Here is a 17,440-nt window from a genome sequence, read left to right as displayed (position 1 = left end):
AATAAAAATTATTTACACTCCCCAACCCAACTGGCAGGTCGCTTGCAAGTGCACATTGACTGTGTCTCTCCCTCCCCATCTCTCCCTCGCTGATAAAGGACCATAAACAAGGCTGACACATTTATAATAACCTTTTTCTTTCTCTCCTTCCTCCCTCTCCTGGGCTCCCAACTTGGCCTCTCACTCACAAGCTATGAGGGATAATTTTTTATTATTCTGCCATTAGCAGAGAATAGAGCGTTTGATAGGGGGGAATAAAACGTCAAATCATTTAGAAAGAGAGGGTGAAAAAATAAGCCAGCAACTTCTATTTCACCATGTCAGCAGCGGCTGTTGGGATGTCACCAGCACATACAGGGTCTGGAAATGTCTTTTCCAATATCTCCCCCTCCCCCGCCTCCTTTTTATTTCCTACTTTCTTTCCCAAGAGGTGGGAGCCGAGTCCACGGGATTGGAGGTGGGGGATGATGGGGCTGGTTGGGTTTTTCTGCCAGATTGCAGAGGGAACCTGGGCCCAAGTGGAAGGTGGTGAGGAATTTATCCGGACATGAAGAGGAGCTCTGCTGAGTTTCTGCCCCGCGGGGTCTGGGCATGTCTGGGAGCAGGTGTGGACACTGCAGTGTGCAAGCCTCTGTTTATATGGGGAGATGCAAGGGCAACCAGGGGGCTCTGGAACAGCTTGGCATCATGGTACATGCTGGGGGTGCTGTGTGCAGAGCCTGGAGGCTCTGGTACGTGGTACATGGTGGAGGTGTTGTGTGCTGATGGCACACAGGCTGGAATCCCAGGAGCAGGTGCCAAAACACAGCAGAGTGGGGGTGAGGGGCCTGTCTGTGGATCTCCATAGACCTGCCTGGCAGAACCTTGGTATGGTGGGTAGGAAGGGGGGAACTAGGGGTAAAAGGGACATGGGATCTGCCTTCCCAGTGGGTGCGGACAGAAGGGTGTGGTGAGGCTCCCCTCTATACAAAAGGGGCCTTTCCGAAGAACCTGGATTCATAAGTCCACAGAGGCCCTGTGGCTTTCAGAGCCTGCTCAGGGACCTTTCTAAGGCATTTTCTTCTTGAGCTGCAGCATGAAGCAAGCCGTCTTCTTCCCTAGATGGCTGGCAGGAGCCTGTTCTTCCCGCCCTGCCGAGGGACTGAAATCCATCAGGACCTGCCCATGACCTGGCTGCTGCCTGCACCCCAGGGCCCCTCAAGCACTGACGGAGACCTGGCTGGGTCTCCCCAAGTGTGCCCTCTCTGGGGTGTGACAGTGGAGGAGAGGAGGCTGACCTTCCCACTGGAGGAAGTGTCCCCCACCGTCTAACCAGGGCTCCTAGGTGGGACACCAAAGGCCAAAACTGCTCTCACCAAGGGTGGGATGCAGGCTTCACATCAGGTGCTGCGCAGGCCCCAGGCTGGAGGTCAAAGGGCTTCATGGAGAAGCCTAGTGGATTTGGGCTGCAGAGAGGAGGGGCAGGGAGAGGTTCACGGCCCTCACCTCACTACTCCAGAATGCGGTGCCCATTCTGTGGTCATCCTAGATGTGTATGTTTAGCATGACATTTTTCAGCAGACCGGCAGAAAAGTGTCTGGAGGAAGGAGTGCCTTTGCTGATTCTTACAAGGGCTATCCTGTGGCCTAGCACCAGTGCTGCAGGCGCTCCAGGCAGGGCCACTATGTGAGCCCAGAGTAGAGGTAGGACTCAGAGGAGCCCAGGGCCTGAAAGGGCAGAGTGTCTCGGTCCTGCTGGAGTGAAGGCCCAGCTGGAGCAGGGTTTGGAGGCCTTGCACGCACGCTCTCGAGGCCCACACATGTGTGCACACACATGGGCGCAGCGAGACACATCATAGCCAAGGTGGCCACAGGGAGGCGAAGTGGTTACTATACTTACTCTGCTCTAGCTCCCAACGTGTGAGGCTGTCCGATCATTGCAGGACTGGCCAACCTCCATTTAGCCAGCAGGACAGTGGCCCCACTGGACTTCAGCTGCCAGGAAGTGGCCAGTAGGCAACTCCTGATCCAAAGACAGCTGCCATTCCCTTGGCAGTTGGAGCCCCAGTGATGGGTCTGGCTTCACTGTCCATTGGAAGTGGAAGACGTGACATTCGTGATGGACTCTCTATTGCCTGGATGGCCACAAAGAGGAGACTCGGTCTCCCCTGCTCCCTCCCCACCCTTGCTGTACAATATCCTTTCTTCTCACCATCAAAGGGACATCTGTCTCTCTGTGGGAGGGAGACCAGCATCCTGGGAACACTCAGCTTTGATGTCCGGCTCAGCTGACTTGGCCAAGCCAGCAGCAGCCCTTCCTCCCTCCCCAGGCTGCGGGCCTTTCCCAACATGGTCCCTCACACACTGTCCATCTAGATCCCTCCTCTGAGCCCCCTTCCGCTCTCATCTCCACATCTGCCCCTCTCTGCTCCCTCCTCACCCCTAGCCCCCAGGATCAGCCCTGGCCAGGAAGTTCCACCTCCACCAGCCCTTGATCTGGATAGGGGGCTCCAGGGGGGTTTGTCCTTGTGCGCTCACTGCCCAAGGGCCGGCTCTACCCCAACCTAAGTCCTCCACCAGGCTCATTTCCCCATCATCTCACTGTGCTTTATGCACGTGTGTGTGTGTGTGGAGGGGTGAGTGTGCGCACATGTGTGTTATCTGCTGGCCTCTGACCTCCAGGACAGGGAGACGCCTGGAAGTCAGAGCCTGGGTCCCTCTTCTCTGCCCTCAGGCCGGTCCCTGCAGTGGAAAGCCTGCTTTGCTTTCTTGCTGTGCCCCAGCAGGGTGGGCCAGGGCTAGGCACCAGTGAATGAATAATTGGGACCTGGAGAAGCAGGTGGAGAAAAGTGCGTGTTATAGCTGAGAGGACCTCCTGGAAGCCGGAAATGGGACTTAGGGAGAGAGAAAACCACAAGAGGGCCTCATTCCAGGCCCCAGGACCCCCCCAAGTGGAGGCGGCTGGCCCATCAGGAGCATGAGATCAAGGCAGCGGGGATAGGAGGAGTGGGCTGACCTGTCTGTCGTTTCTTCTTCATCTCTCCCATGAGGCAGCAGGAGGCAGCAGGCCTTGAGCAGAGCTAACAGAGAGTCTGGAGAAGCAGGCAGTCACTTGAAGGGCAGTGGGCCTCAGGAGGACAGGCCCAGGCTCCCTGAGATGGACCTGAAACTAGTTTCACTCTGAGTCAAGGATGGGCAACCTCCCTGGAGACCCTTCCTTCTCAGTCACCAGATGCAAATCTTTCCCTGAACCTCTGTCCCCTGTCTCTCTGTTTCCCTTTCTAGGCAATAGGACCCGGCTCCTTCCAGCAAGGGGATTGGAGTGAGAGAGTTGTGCAGGGTCTGGGATGGGGGACAGAGGCCGGAGGAGGAAGGGCTACCCTAATGACCTATGCTCTGGAGATGCCAGGCTTTGTTAAGAGAAGTAGGGCACCAGAGGGAGGCAAGCAATGGGTCCCATGTTCTGGGTTCATCCAGGACAGTCTAGGAGGGGCGGTGGGAGGGGACAGGCTGCCGGGGGGGCAGTGGGTGGTCTCTGCACATGTCTAGGGCAACTGTGGGCTGTGAAGGACCACAGGACAGATCCAGGGTCAAGGGTGCTGAGTAAGGAGCCTTGATGATCACGGGAACGAGGGCATACGTCTCTCTCGCTCTCTCTCTCTCTCTCTCTCTCTCACACACACACACACACGCACACACACAAATACACACATGCACACACACAAATAGACACACATGCATACATATACACACATGTGCACATACATGCACACACAAATGCACACACATATGCCCACTCCCTACACACACCCTACACAATACCACACAAATTACACACATATACATATACACACATCATATATACATGCAAACTCAGACATGTTACACGTACACACCATAGCCATAGCCATAGACATATACACATTTGCTCATACATGCACACAGATACACATGGGTACATATGCATGGTCATATTTGCATGCCGTACATTTAACAGCCATACAACACACTATGCATACGCACATGTACACACAGACATACCAGAAGTACACACAGCCCCTACCTGCTCCCTAGGCTCTGGCAGCAAAAGCTCTCACCTCCTTGCCTTTGCCTACCAAATCCTCACCATTCACGGGCCCTAAAGCAGACAGAACCCTCTCTTCTCCCCTCTAACCGCTTCAGTTTGCTCACAGACCATCCTGCCTCAGCCAGGTTCCCTCCCTTCCCCTCTGAATTCCATCCTTACACACCAGGCGCTGCTTTGCCCCAGGCTACCCTGTCCTCCCCTACTGGCTTCTCTTTTTTTAAGCCTGAGGACTACAGTGGACAGGGCAGAGCATGGAGAGTTGCAGACAGCAAGGGGAGGAGCAAGGTTGTTCTTGTATTTTTATAAACGAGGCCCCCGAGGATCCCACTTGGTGAAATGGGCCTTTTGTCTATACTCAACCCAGGTCAGACTTCTTTCAACTGCAGGGAAAGCCCATCACCCCACACCCCACAGTGTGAGGGCCAGATCCTCTCCAGGGAGGAACAGCAGGCTGTAGCCCTGGGCCTTGTGGATGGAGAGGGCCCGAAAAGGTGGAGATTGCGGTGGAGGGGTTGGGGGAAGCAGTCCTTCCAGGAAGAAGTAACAACTTTAGTCAAGGCTAGGAAGTGGGAAAGTACAAGGTCCAAATGACACCAGCAAGTCCTTGAGCTTGTGCACACTGAGGCACAGAGGGAGAAGGGTATGGAAAGGCTGGCTGGAGCTTGAGCCTGAAGTGACATGGAGGCAGGTTGAGCCCTTGTTCTGGTTTCAGGGAGCCCCTCCTGGCCTTCCTGACGGTCTTAACCTCCAGCAGGGAATCTGACTGAGACCTGCAGCCTCAAGACCTTGGAGAGCCAAGACAGGTAAGAGCTGTCCGGAGCAGGCTGTGACCTGGACAGGTAAGAGCTGTCCAGAGGAGGGTGTGACTCAGGCTTGGGTCACACCTGAGGGGCACAGCTCAGGCACGGTCTGGGGCCCAGAGGCTGCCCTGCAGGTGAGGCCCATACAGACAGCCCTCCTGAGATAGGTGGCACTCCCCAGTGCCACCAATGCTCCTGCTCAAGGATATCTTCAAGCATATATGACTTAATTATTTGAGTAGTGGTCACTGGTCACCTGCAATGCACTTTTCCCCTGGTTAATGTGACTTCGGAGGGTCCCAGCAATGAGCAGCAGGGAAGGGGTAGGTCCTGCTCTCCAGCTTGGGCATAAATCTGTTGAGGGTTCAGGGTCGGAGGTGGAGTGAGGGTGTCACCCTTCTGGACTCATTAGCTGAAATGTCTTGTGGACTTAGGGGGCCAAGTCCACACCATTGCTTGGAACAGACTGGTCCAAGGCTGCTTTGGAGGACTCCAATCCCACACATTTTATGTTTTGTGTATCGATTCTTTATTGTTATTGTTGATATTCTGTTTGTTCCAAGTAAATATCTGACAATGTCCAGGTCAGTGGGTTCTATAGATGAAATGCCCCAAGCACAGTGTTTCACCCTAACATGACCTGAGATGCTGGCACATTTATGTTGCTTCCCAACACACGTGCTTGGGCACAGGAATGCGTATATGAGGATGAGGCCAGGTAGGGGCAGCTCCTGCCTCCTGCTCTGTCACCTCTGGCTAGACTCCGGGAGAGAAGGAACGCCTAAGGGCCGGGGCCAGAAGGACCCCACCTGTCCCAAGCAGCTTTTGAGAAGGTAAAGGAACCCTACACCTAGGGTTCCTCGCACCGGCAGTGCCAGGGGCTGGGCCAGGTCAGCCAGGGCCTCAGAGGCCGCGGACCTGAGCAACATCCTGAACTGAGCAGTACAGATGCATCGTTTGGGAATCTAAGACTGAGCCAGGCCCCACGTGACCTCATGCCCTCCCTGGGCCTTGGGATCCTCTTTTGAGGACAAGAGCAGGCAGTGGTATGGCTTTGGGATGCCAGTGCTCAGAGGCCCCCAGTTCCCATGGCCCAGGCACAGCAGCCCCAGTTGGTTCTCCCCCATGGTAGGAGCTCCCGGTACCTGTGAATGGGCCTCCCTCTGGCAGGCCACATGGGCAGTCAATGGGGCAGGGAGGCCATAAATCCTGGCTCAGGAAACCTGTCCCGCCTGGCTCCGAGATGGCCACTTAATTTAACCACTGCTGTCACAACAGCTTTGTGGGCCTGCTCGCCTGGGCCTATGGGATTTATGGCCCTGGAAAGACCTTCTCATGCCTCAAGCACTGGCAGAATGCCCGATCCCACCCAGCCCCGGACAGACCCAGGGTTAGAGCAAGAAGCCCCACCAGTGAGGGTGCCACAGACAAGAGCAGCCCCTCTGTCCTCTCCCTGGGCAGCTCCATCATCTCACCCGACTCTGAAACACATGGCTTTTGCTAACAGGGCAGGACTGAGAGCTAAGGCAGGGGTGTGGACAGATGGCTCTGCCAGGTTTCTACCCTGAGATGCAGTGGCAGGGAGGGGGACCTCCCTTGCCTCCTCTGAGGATCCCGAGTGGGCCTGTCCTCCCCCACCCCTCCTGCCTGTCTGCTTTAATAGGGACCTCCTCAGAGGCGGGCAGTGGACCCCCTCACACCAGGTCAGGGGCTGGGCGTTCACTGACTGTGCTGCCAGCCTCGGCCCCACGGCTGCCTCCTCCAGCATCCAAATGAAGTTCTGCTAGGTCTGGTAATCAGGCTGGATTACCTGGGTAATCCTCCCCGTCCTGAGGCTCCCTGCCAGCTTCTAAATGAGGAATGATGATGTCTCCTGACCTTGGGGGCCACAGTAGAGTGAGCAGGAATACTGATGCCTTGCCCATCCCTCCCCAAAGCCACACAGACTCTGTGCTGGGCTCCATGCCACACCCCACCCTCCCAAGTGGAGCCTCAAGAGGTCCTATTACCTGTGCTGCTCCTGATGCTGGTTTCCTGTTCCAGAATAATGGGATTCCTTATAACCAGTACCAGCCACGGAGCTGGGCCATGCAGGGTTTCTCCGTGGAACTGGGCAAGCCAGGGTTTAAATTTCAGCTCTGTTCCCTCACTGTGCAACCTTGGGTAAGATGCTCAGCCTCTCTGAGCCTGTTTTCTCATTGTGAAATGGTGACCTATAAGATTGCTGGAAAGATTCTGTGAGGCAAGACTCCTAAAGCCTGCAGCCAGGGACGGGCACATTGCAGGTACCCTGCGGACCCCACTCCCTTTCTGAAGTCTCATAGGGTCTAGAAAGCAGCTGTGCCTTGTCCCCACTTCCCTCCTCTAGCCAGACGGGCAGGATGGGCACTGTCACTTGCTCTCCAGAGGCAGCCCTCCTGGCTTGGATGGTAGAAACCGGGTGGAACTGAGGCTGCTGCCAGGGCCTCCTCTCCGACCCAGCTGGGTGGACTCAGAGTCTGGAGGCCTCCAGGAAGCCAAGCTCCTCCTGGCCTCTTGCTGTCCACCCTACTCCCAAGCCCTGCAGCTGAGCAGGCCAAGCTGGCCTCAACAACTAGGCTGGTCCAAAAGAGGCCTCCTGACACACCAACGCCACCCCATCCAGCCTCCTCCAGCCCCAAACTCCACCCCAGCAATCCCAAGAGTACCCAAGATTGAGAATCTGAGTCAGTGTGGCCGCCAGAGACCCAGCCGAGCCCCTGTGGTGCCCCCAGGAGGCCAGGACACTGAGCAATGGCCCCCAGACCTGACCCCATGTGAGCTGGTGATGCTGCTATCTATCCTGCCAGAGGGGGAGCTCCTGGCATGGGGACCTGGCTCTCTCAGCCAACCTCCCCATCTGTCCCTTGGATCCATGCCCTGAACCACTTCTCCCCATGTGCCTAGCCCTGTGCCGGCTGCTATGGAATACCGCGGAAGGAGTGGGCAGTCCCTGTCCTGTACCCTGGTGTGGGGGCGGCCTCCTCATCCCTGAGCAGGTGCAGGCCACAGTCGTTAGGCAGCAGCCGGAGTGTGAGCCCCAGAACCAGTTTCCTGGAGGGTGCAAATGTGCAGTGAGAGAAGCAATGCTCCGAGACGGAGGGGTTCTTCCTCCGGTACCTCCCACCCTTAGGAAGCAGAACGCATTGGCTCCGTTTCACGGATGCCGCCACGGAGGCTTAGAAGGGGCAGGTAGTGTAGGGAAGGTCACAGGGCTGGTGAGGGACAGGATCAGGCCATCTGAAGCACAGTTGGAGCAAGGTCATGGGGCCAGAAGGGTGCAGGCTGAGGAAGGAACAAGGAGACAGCTGTGGGAGGAGCAGAGACAAGGCCTCGAACCCCCTGCGGTGGGGAAAGAGTGTGGGGTTGGACTTACTCTTCCCCCACCCTTCACACAGCCCAGACCAGGAAGGCTTGGGGAAGACTGTGGGGTGATAGAAGGGCCCCGCACACGTGGTGATGGCTCCTCAAGGCCTGGTCTCCGCCTCCACCGCTCTGGGAGGCTGGGAAGGAGAAGCGGCCCCCGCCCCTCTAATAGGTTCCTCTTTGATCATGTTTTTGTGACCTTTGTAAAAGGCAATTTAAATTCTAATTGTCCTGTGAGTATCAGAGGAATCAATTAGAGACAAGAGCCTGCTAATTGTGCAGGGGAGGTGAATGGGGGGCAGGAGGTGCCGTGAGGTACAGGCGTCCAGCGTCCCCACCGCCCGCCTGGCAGCCTGCACTCAGTCTCTCCTCCCCGGTCTGAGGGTGGAGGCTGTCAGGCTCCTGGGGCTGCAGTGCTGGGAGGAAGCTCCTGGGGCCAAGCAGAGAGCTGAGTGGGAAGTCCCCCAACCCCACAGGCTGTCCGCTCCGCCTCTAGGCCCTCCCATAGCAGTGGCATCCTCCCTCCACCCCTTCTTCTGGCCCTGCCCACCCCTCCCACCCTCAGGAAGAAGGTGCCCTCCTTGCCCCCACTGGCACACCTTGCCCCCATTGGCACATCTATCTATGTACACACCTGGATTCACACTCATCGCACAGCTCTGGGGTGCAGGACGCACTCAGGATTAGTCCTGCTGTTCAGGGCTAGGCCTGGGGGAATGGTGGTCCCTGCCCTGCTCTTCCACACTGGAGCCCTGCCTGGTTCAAGCGCAAGTGACCACTGAGCACAGTGCCTCGGCCTGACCTTGAAGACCTCTATCAAGGCTCTTGCTCACACCCATGCCTGGCACAGGCCCCTCAGCCAAGGAGCCCCCTGGGCCCCCGAGCCTCAGTCACACCTCTGCTCACAACATTGCCTGGCACAGAAAAACCTCAAGCCTCTCCAGTCCCACCCTTTCTGAGCCTCAAAGATATCTATAAGATGAGGATGATAATTGTTATATTGTTATCTATTACCCTCTTGTGAGGATTCTATAATATGTGTAAAGTCCCCAGAGCAGGGCCTGGTACACAGTAGGCACTCAACAAACGTATTTGTTATGAACACCCAACATCCCCACAACGGAATCCATCTCACTCACATTCTCCCCAACACAGCACACGCAGTGTGTGTTAGGATGATCTCTTCACAGACAGTATACCCCCTGAGAGCAGGAATGCGGGGTTTTCTCTCTGTGTCACCAGCACCCAGCACAGAGTAGACAGCAATTAATTGCCCTTGAACTGTACTGGTCTCCCAGAGCCTGAATACTGGCCTCACTGGGGTGTTGTGACCTTTACAGTGTCAGCCAAGCATGCATCAATAAGCAAAGTTATAGCAACGCCCAACCCTAACAGAGCACTCACCACATGCCAGGCACTAAGCACTTAATATAAGTGAACTCCCTAAGGGGTAAGTGCTATTATCACCCCCACTTTCAGATGAGGAAACTAAGGCAGAGAGATGTGAAGCAGCTTGCCCATGATCACACAGCTGGGATGGGCAGAGTCAGGATTTGAATTCCAGGCTGTCTGGAACTCAGAGCTGGGAGCTCCTAACCACCACCCCAGAACTCATTAAGGGAACTCTTCTGTCTATGTCCAGTAGACCAAGTTGAGCTGAGCATGTCACAGGATGCAGTGATACAGGGACAGCAGTATACTGCTGGGCTCACCAGGGGAGGGCGTGTCAAGTGAGAAGAAAGAGAAGAGGGCTTAAGCCAAACCCCAAGATTCTTCAGGGATGGGAGGGGAGTACCCTGTCCCAAAAGGGAGCAGGGAGGAGGAAACCCAGGAGCCAGTGCCACCACAGGAAGCAGAGGACAGTAAATAGCTCCATGTAAAGGCAATTCTATCCTGAGGACCCAGACAGCTCGGTAGTAACTGATGAGCTTTTGCAAGCATGTGAAGCATCTGACGCCACAGTGATGACCACCAGGACACTGCCGCTGGCTCCTTTAGGGTGGTTTTGAATCTTTTTTCTTTTCTTTCTTTTTTAATGTTTATTTTATTGCATTTTATTTTTAGACAGGGTCTCACTCTGTTGCCCAGGCTGGAGTTCAGTGGTGCAATCATGGCTCACTGCAACCTCCACCTCCTGGGCTCAAGCAATCCTCTCACCTCAACCTCCTAAGTAACTGGGACTATAGGCGTGCACCACCAGGCCTGCCTAATTTTTGTAGAGACAGGGTTTCACCATGTTGCCCAGGCTGCTCTGGAAATCCTGGGCTCAAGCCATCCGCCCTCCTTGCCCTCCAAAAATGCTGGGATTATAGGCGTGAGCCACTGTGTCCAGTGAGTCTTTTCTCAATGGTTCCACTGAAAGTTCCAGTGTTCACAGGTATGCCAGGAACCCCCAAAAAGCTGAGGATTCCTGGGCGTGCACATTGGAAGTGGTTTCTCTATCTTGCCTTCAGTACTCCCGGCTTGCCTCCTTGGCACTAATAAGCTCCCTCTCCTTCACCCTCACCTCAGGGGAGAAAAGGGGGAATGGAAACAAGAAGGTGTTACATAAGAGCCTCCAGCTGGGTAGTCCTGTTCCCTTGAACTTTGACAAGGACGAGGGCTCAGACTGTGAGCAGGATCAGGGCTCAGTCTATTAGCAAGGTTGGGATTCAGTGTGGAGTCTCTGACCCTCAATCTCCACACTCCTTTCCTTGTTTGACGAGGCAGGGCATGTGGCCTGGCTCCCGGATTTCACTGGCCAAATTAAGCATGAATCACTGGAGTTGAATGCAGTGCCTTCTGCTCCCCCACATCCTCCTGGCTGTCTTACCTGTAGCAGTGCTTTTGGGCAGTCACCGCCCAGCTCCTTGCACGCTGATGACCTCTACCCTGAGTGGCAGGGCTACAAGCTGGCTGTAGCAATTTGGGGGGGCCACCTACCTTCCTTCTCCTTCTGAATGTCCCTGTAGGCACCTTGAACTCAACCCAACAGTCTGCACACTCCCTGGAAGCCCACTTCTCCCTGATGTCACCAGTTTCAGCCAAAGGCACTCAGTGGTCCAACTTGAAAATGGGACATTGTCCTGGAATCTGTCCCTAGGATATCAATCCCCAAAGCCTCCCCATCCAGCGGATCACCCCCTGCTCCCCATTTCTTCAGCCACAGGCCTGAATATTTTTCTGCTGAGGCTTAGAACAGTCACCTCAGGGGTTCCTCTGCCTCCACCATCATCCTCTCCTGCCACACTACAGTAAGAGTAGGCTTTCTAAAGTGTAAGTCTAACCATGTCACTCCCTGGCTGGACCTACATGCACTCAAGGGAGAGGGCTGAGCTAAGATAGTAATTTGGGATAGATCACTTTACAACCACGAGAGAGGTGGGCTCACCAGGGGAGGGCATGTCAAGTGAGAAGAAAGAGAGGAGGGCTTAAGCCAAACCACGAGATTCTTCAAGGATGGGAGGGGAGTACCCTGTCCCAAGAGGGAGCAGGGAGGAGGAAAGCCAGGAGCCAGTGCCACTGCAGGAAGCAGAAGAGCTATCAGGTAGATCCACGCCCAGACCCCCTAAACAGAGCGCTCACTTTGTTCGGCAACTCAGAGGTTGCTGGTGACCTCAGTGAGAATCATTTTATCTGTGAGACATAAAAAACAGAGGGCAGAGGAGTGAGGAGGAAGTCAGAGAGAGGGACAGTGAATGTACACAACTCTCAATAATTGGGACTGGGGCCAAGGTGGGAGGATCACTTGAGGCCAGGAGTTTGTGATCAGCCTGGACAACACAGCAAGACCCGATCTCTCCAAAAATTTTTTAAAAATAACCGGGCGTGGTGGTGCACGTCTGTGGTCCTAGCTACTCGGGAGGCTGAGGTGGGAGGATCACTTAAGCCCAGGAGTTCAAGGCTGCAGTGAGCTGTGATCCTGTCACTGCACTCCAGCCTGGATGACAGAGGGAGACTCTGTCTCTGGAAAAATTAAAAAAAGAAGTGAAACTGGGACAGGTCTGGCCATGGCAGAGGGGAGCCAGGGTCAAGGGAAGGTTTTGTTTGGAATAAGAAGGAGCAGCCCCACTGCCAGTCCTACATCCTTGGCCCATGCCTGTCCTGGTCACTCTCCCTACCCTACCCTTCCAGCTCTGGCTCCCAGAGACACTGCTTGCCCTTGAAAACCTGGCTGGGGGAGGTGGGAGGGAGTGATATAGATAGATTGTCAAGTTCAGAGGAGGGAGGCCCAGAGACAGGCCATGGTCACCTGGATGTCAGCCTCAGATCCAGGGCAAGGGTGCTGGTCTCCTGCGCCCTGTTCCCCCTCTCATTCCCCACCTTCATCCAGCTGGGGCCTTTGCTTCATGGAGTTCTAAGAAGGAGAGAAGAGGCAGGAGGGAGCTGGAGTGGGGTGGAGCACCAGGAGGCTCTGTAGGCATCTGGAGAAGTGAGGAGGGACAGAGAGGAAATATTTACTCAGTCAGGGAGCCGTCAAGGTCCAGAGTTGGGAATCTGTGATAGTTCAGGTCCTAGGCCTGCCCCCACCTCGTCAAGTGATGCTAGGCTCTGTCCTATCATATCCGAACCTCCGAGCCCCATCTGTGACCAGACGAGGCTAAACAAGCTGACCCCGATGGCCTTCCTGCCATGACTTCCTGAGAGGTCAGAGGCAAGGGTCAGTCTGTGCTAGTCTGGATGGGAGCGAAGCTGGGAGCCAGGGCAGGGCAGGGGATGACAGGCACCACTGCGCCATGTTCCAGCCCTTCTATCTGTGTGGAGGACACGGCTGTGAAATGTAAGTAAAACCCAAGGCTAATTTCCTTGGTCAGAAGGAGGAGGCACTGCAGCGTTTTCAAACCCTAATTAAACCCGCTCGGGCGGTGTAACACCAAAATCAGTTCCAAGATCAATATTGCTATTCATTTAGAAGTGTAACGAGGTTAGAGAGGTGAGCAAAGGAAATAATTAACTCATTTGCAGCCTTTTTAAACAGAAACAGTCATTTTAATCTCCAGGGTAATTAGCTATGCTCTGTCCATCAATCATGACCTCAGCCATTATTTTAAGCATTTGATTAATCAAGGAGGAAGGGGGTTAAGCCACCCCTCCAAGCCCCCAACACTGGCCCACATATTGGGGATGACCCCTGGGCAGACACCAGAAACACTTCTCGGGGCAGGGGGCAGTCTAGGCCAGTGTTGAGAGTGGCCAGCAGGGAGGGGCTACCGCACAGAGGGTGTCCCAGATGAGGCAGGTGGGCAGGTGGTGAACGGCTCCCTCTCCTGGCTGGTCTTCTGTGAGAGGACAAGCCTACCCTGGGCACAGAAGTGCTGGAGCCCTAGAGCCCCAGGGCCTGGTCCAGGTACTGTGCCTGGCTTGCTGATTGACCTCAACAAATCCCTGCTACCACTTCTGTTCGTCCTAGGTGGGGACGGAAGCCCATGGAATTAACCCGGAGCTCACGGGTTCTAAGTGCCCAGGGGCCTCCGGCCACTGGAGGGCAGCAGAGCCCCAGGGACCCCTCAGCCCGTGGGCTAGGCTTGCCAGAAGCGGACAGCGGCTGCGCGGGAGCGGCTGCCTTGGGAAGCCTGGGTTCTGGCGAGTCCGATGGGAAAGTCCGGTCTGGCTGCCGTCTCCAAGGCCTCACGGCAACCGGCAACCGGAGGGGCGGGTAGCCCCAGTGAGTCTCCCCATTTGGCAGACGAGAACCAAAGCCTCGGGGAGTGCCAGGACCTCCCCGTGCGGACCCCCACACCCCAGTTCCTGAGGCTCATTCCTGAAACCTGGAGAGGACGCCCCCGGGAGATGAGGAGGGCAGAGCTGCCCGGACAGGCCTCTGTCTTGTTCTGACAGCCCAGGCCACGCTTCCCAGCCAAAAAGATCCTCAAAGACCCCTGGGGGAAGCCAAGGCCCAGACATGGGGCCTCAGATGGGGGAAACTGAGGCCCAGAGAGAGGCAGGGCTGTGCTAATGTTCTCATTAGTATTTGTTAGCAAATGTGGGGCACAGAGCCACTGCCTCAAGGTCCTTATGATGCACTCAGGGGAAAACCCTGTGCAGATGGTTACCAGGCCATGGGTGAGAGAGCTCTAGGAGGCAAGCCTGGGGCGGGAAGCCCCATGGGGCAGTGGGCACAGCCCAGGCAGTCCCGGGGAGCCTCCTGAAGGCGGGGGCCTCTGAACTGACTCAGAGTGAAAGGTGGAGAAGTGTATTCCTGACAGGGAGGGACTGGTGCAGGGCACGAAGGAGTGGGAGTGGGTTGAATGAGTCGTGAATTGGGCATGGCTGGCCCACAGGTCCTGCAGGAGAGCAGGAAGGTGACAGGAGCCTAGGATCTGGAGGAGGGTCCAGGAGTGTGAGCGGAGACTCTGGAAGGGACGCATGAGAGCAGCCAGGGTGCATGTGGCCTGCCCTGCTGAGCCCGTTTCTGTCCACTCTAAACAGCCGTGCTAGGCGTCGGACCTGCCTTATGGTGCATGATGTTGCTGGACCCGGGACCCCCCTTAGTGCTGTCCTCCTTTCTAGAGCCCAGATGAAAAATGAGGAGTCCTTGGGAGGGCAGGGGTTGGGGAGCAAGTGCTCCTAAAGGTTCTGGGAATTCAGGGGTTGGGGAAAGGAGATGGCCAGGAGAGACATAGGCTGAGCCCTCATTGACCTTCCTTCCAAGACAGCCCCTCACTGCCCTGTGCCATGCCAGTGCCAGCACCATCATCACTGGAAAGGCCTCTCCTTGCATGCCTTCAGCTCTGGGGAGCTCACCACCTCAAACGGCTCTAATGGGGAGAAATTTTCTTTGGCTGCTAAGTCTCTTGTCTCTCTACAGTCCCTGGCTCTTTGCCTGGGATACCCTGAGAGCCCTGCCTCAGAGTCTTCCGGGACATCCCTGGGGTGCCCAAGACTGCAGTAGTCAGTCCCATGGGCAGGCGGGGAGTACTGACTGTCATCATCAGCCGACGAGCAACCCAGAAAGGCCAGGGGGCTTGACTGGGTGGCCCAGCTGGCATCAGATTTGGGGGGCAGTCTTCCGGCCCCAGGCACTGTCTCCGCAGGTTGGGGGAGGACAGGAAGGATGGGAATATGGAAGCAGAAGGAGGAGGAGGAAAAGAAGGGAAGGAGGAGGAAGGAGGACCAGGATCTGGCCTGGAGCTCGGTTGCCAGGGGCAACAGCATTGCATTCTGAGGAGGAACCAGATGCTGAGGAGGGTGACAGGAGGAGGGGAGCTGGGGTCCAGGCAGCAGATCCAAGCCTCCAAGGGTTTGGGGGCGGAGGTGTCCATTTGGCAAGAACCCCAGGAGTCCCAAGTGTGTGTGGAGCCCTGGTGAGAGCTCCTCAGTGGCTGTTCTGACCCCAGGGCCCAGAGGTAGGCATGTGGAGTGGGAGGAAGGCGGGGAGGGCTGGGCCAGCCACATTTGTAAGCTCCACACAGCAGCTCTGCGCTCTCCGGGCTACAATTTGTCTGGGACTCCAGAGAAAAAGCAGTAGCGAGGCTGGGACTGGGGCAGGGCTGGGGAGGAATGCTTAATCCAGCCAGCGCTAGAGGCCACACCCGGGCCCGCTGGGGCACTGGCCTGCCCTCCCCTCCTGCTGCCTCAGTCCAGAGGAGGAACAGGAAAAGTACACATTGAAGGCTTGAGTCCTCTGAGGCCGTGGGCACTCCCAGCCCCTCGGCTTCATTTTCTGTGTCTATAAAATGGCGCAAAAAACCTTGCCCTTGGACATGTTTATCGGCAGTTGTCTACATGCAATGCTAGGGTGGGCGGGGCGGGGCAGGGGTGCTTGTTAAAACAATGAGAAATAAAGGAGAAAAACAGGATCAAAGGAAGTCACATTCGCCTTGCATTTAGCAGTGGAATTTGTATTCCTGTTTTCCAGATCAGCAAACCAAGGCTCAGAGAGAACTGGGTATTGAAAGTGCTGGGAACTAAGCATACGCTGTAAGACTCCAAAGCCCTCCCCACCTCTCATTGCTCCCACCAGGACCTACCCCCAGGCCAGAACTAGGTCTCACTTTCAAGCCTCCTCCCCAAATGCCCCCACAATCCCTCCCTGGTTTCCTAGCATCAACCTCCATTTAACCTCCTCAACCTCCTCTGCCCCTAACCTGACAGCAGGGGTAAAACTCACCCCTTCCCCGAGCAACTGAGGCTGCATCCCACCAGCCAGTTGGCTCCCTGTCCCTGCCACATAGCCACAGCCTAGCCAGTTCCGTTTCTGCCTGCAACTACTATTGTTGTGCAAGAAACCACCCCAAAATATAGTGGCACAAAACACTGACCGTTTTATTCTGTTCATGGAGTCTGCAGGTCAGGCATCAGACGGGGCACAGAAGAGGCGGTTTGTATCTGTTGTGTGATATCTGGGACCTCACACAGTAGGCACCAGTGGCTGGTGGGGGCTCGATGTTTGGGGTTTGGAACATCCAGCGGCTTGTTCACTAAAGCAGTCACAAGCCCGCCCACGTTTTAAGAGGGGGAGCACAGGCCTACATCTTCAGGAGATGAGGGGCCAGAAGGGCCAGAAGCCCCACTCTCTATCGCCCCCTACAGTCAATTCACTGTAGAAGGGCCTGCAGGATAGGGGAGATTGTTGGAGCCATCTTCAAAGTGCAAGCTGCCCTGTGGCTCCCCTTACCACGGCTGTGATGAAAGCCGCCCCCATTCCCTTCCTTCCCCAGCCCTGCCCCTCAGTACTGAGACACTGCCCTATCTCCTGCGGGAAACTTGCCTGGATTGAAAGCTATAGCTCCCACACCTCAAGTGACGGAACCACGACCACAGCCATGATGCCTCCAAGGGACATCTGGTCTCCCTAACTCTTCTCCATCTATCTGGCCTACCCAGTTCCTTCTGCTTTCTTGGCCGCTGACTCAGCTGTGCTTCCCAGGTCTCCAATACTGTCTTACTGAGGACTCTCCTGAGACCTCAGTCCCTTGCAGGACCTGCACCCCTATCTAGTCACTGATAATCACCCACTCAGTGGTTTCTGCCTAAACTTTTCCTAAAGGATCAAGTGCCCTCACCTACCTGCCAGGTGCAGAGGTCTCCCTCTTCACTTGCACTCAGCACAGCCCGAGCCCAAAGGGCAGCCCCAGCCACCCTGGCACCCAAGCCAGAAACCCCTCTCTCTAGTGCGCCCTACACAGGCACTTCATCTCCAGGCCCCCCAGCGAAACTCCCAGGTCAGGCCCTTCTCTCACCTGGCTGCTGGCAATTGCCCCCTCCCTGCG

Source organism: Mandrillus leucophaeus, unplaced genomic scaffold (assembly GCF_000951045.1).
Source record: "Mandrillus leucophaeus isolate KB7577 unplaced genomic scaffold, Mleu.le_1.0 Scaffold241, whole genome shotgun sequence".
Classification (NCBI taxonomy): domain Eukaryota; kingdom Metazoa; phylum Chordata; class Mammalia; order Primates; family Cercopithecidae; genus Mandrillus; species Mandrillus leucophaeus.
This window is presented reverse-complemented; position numbering follows the sequence as displayed.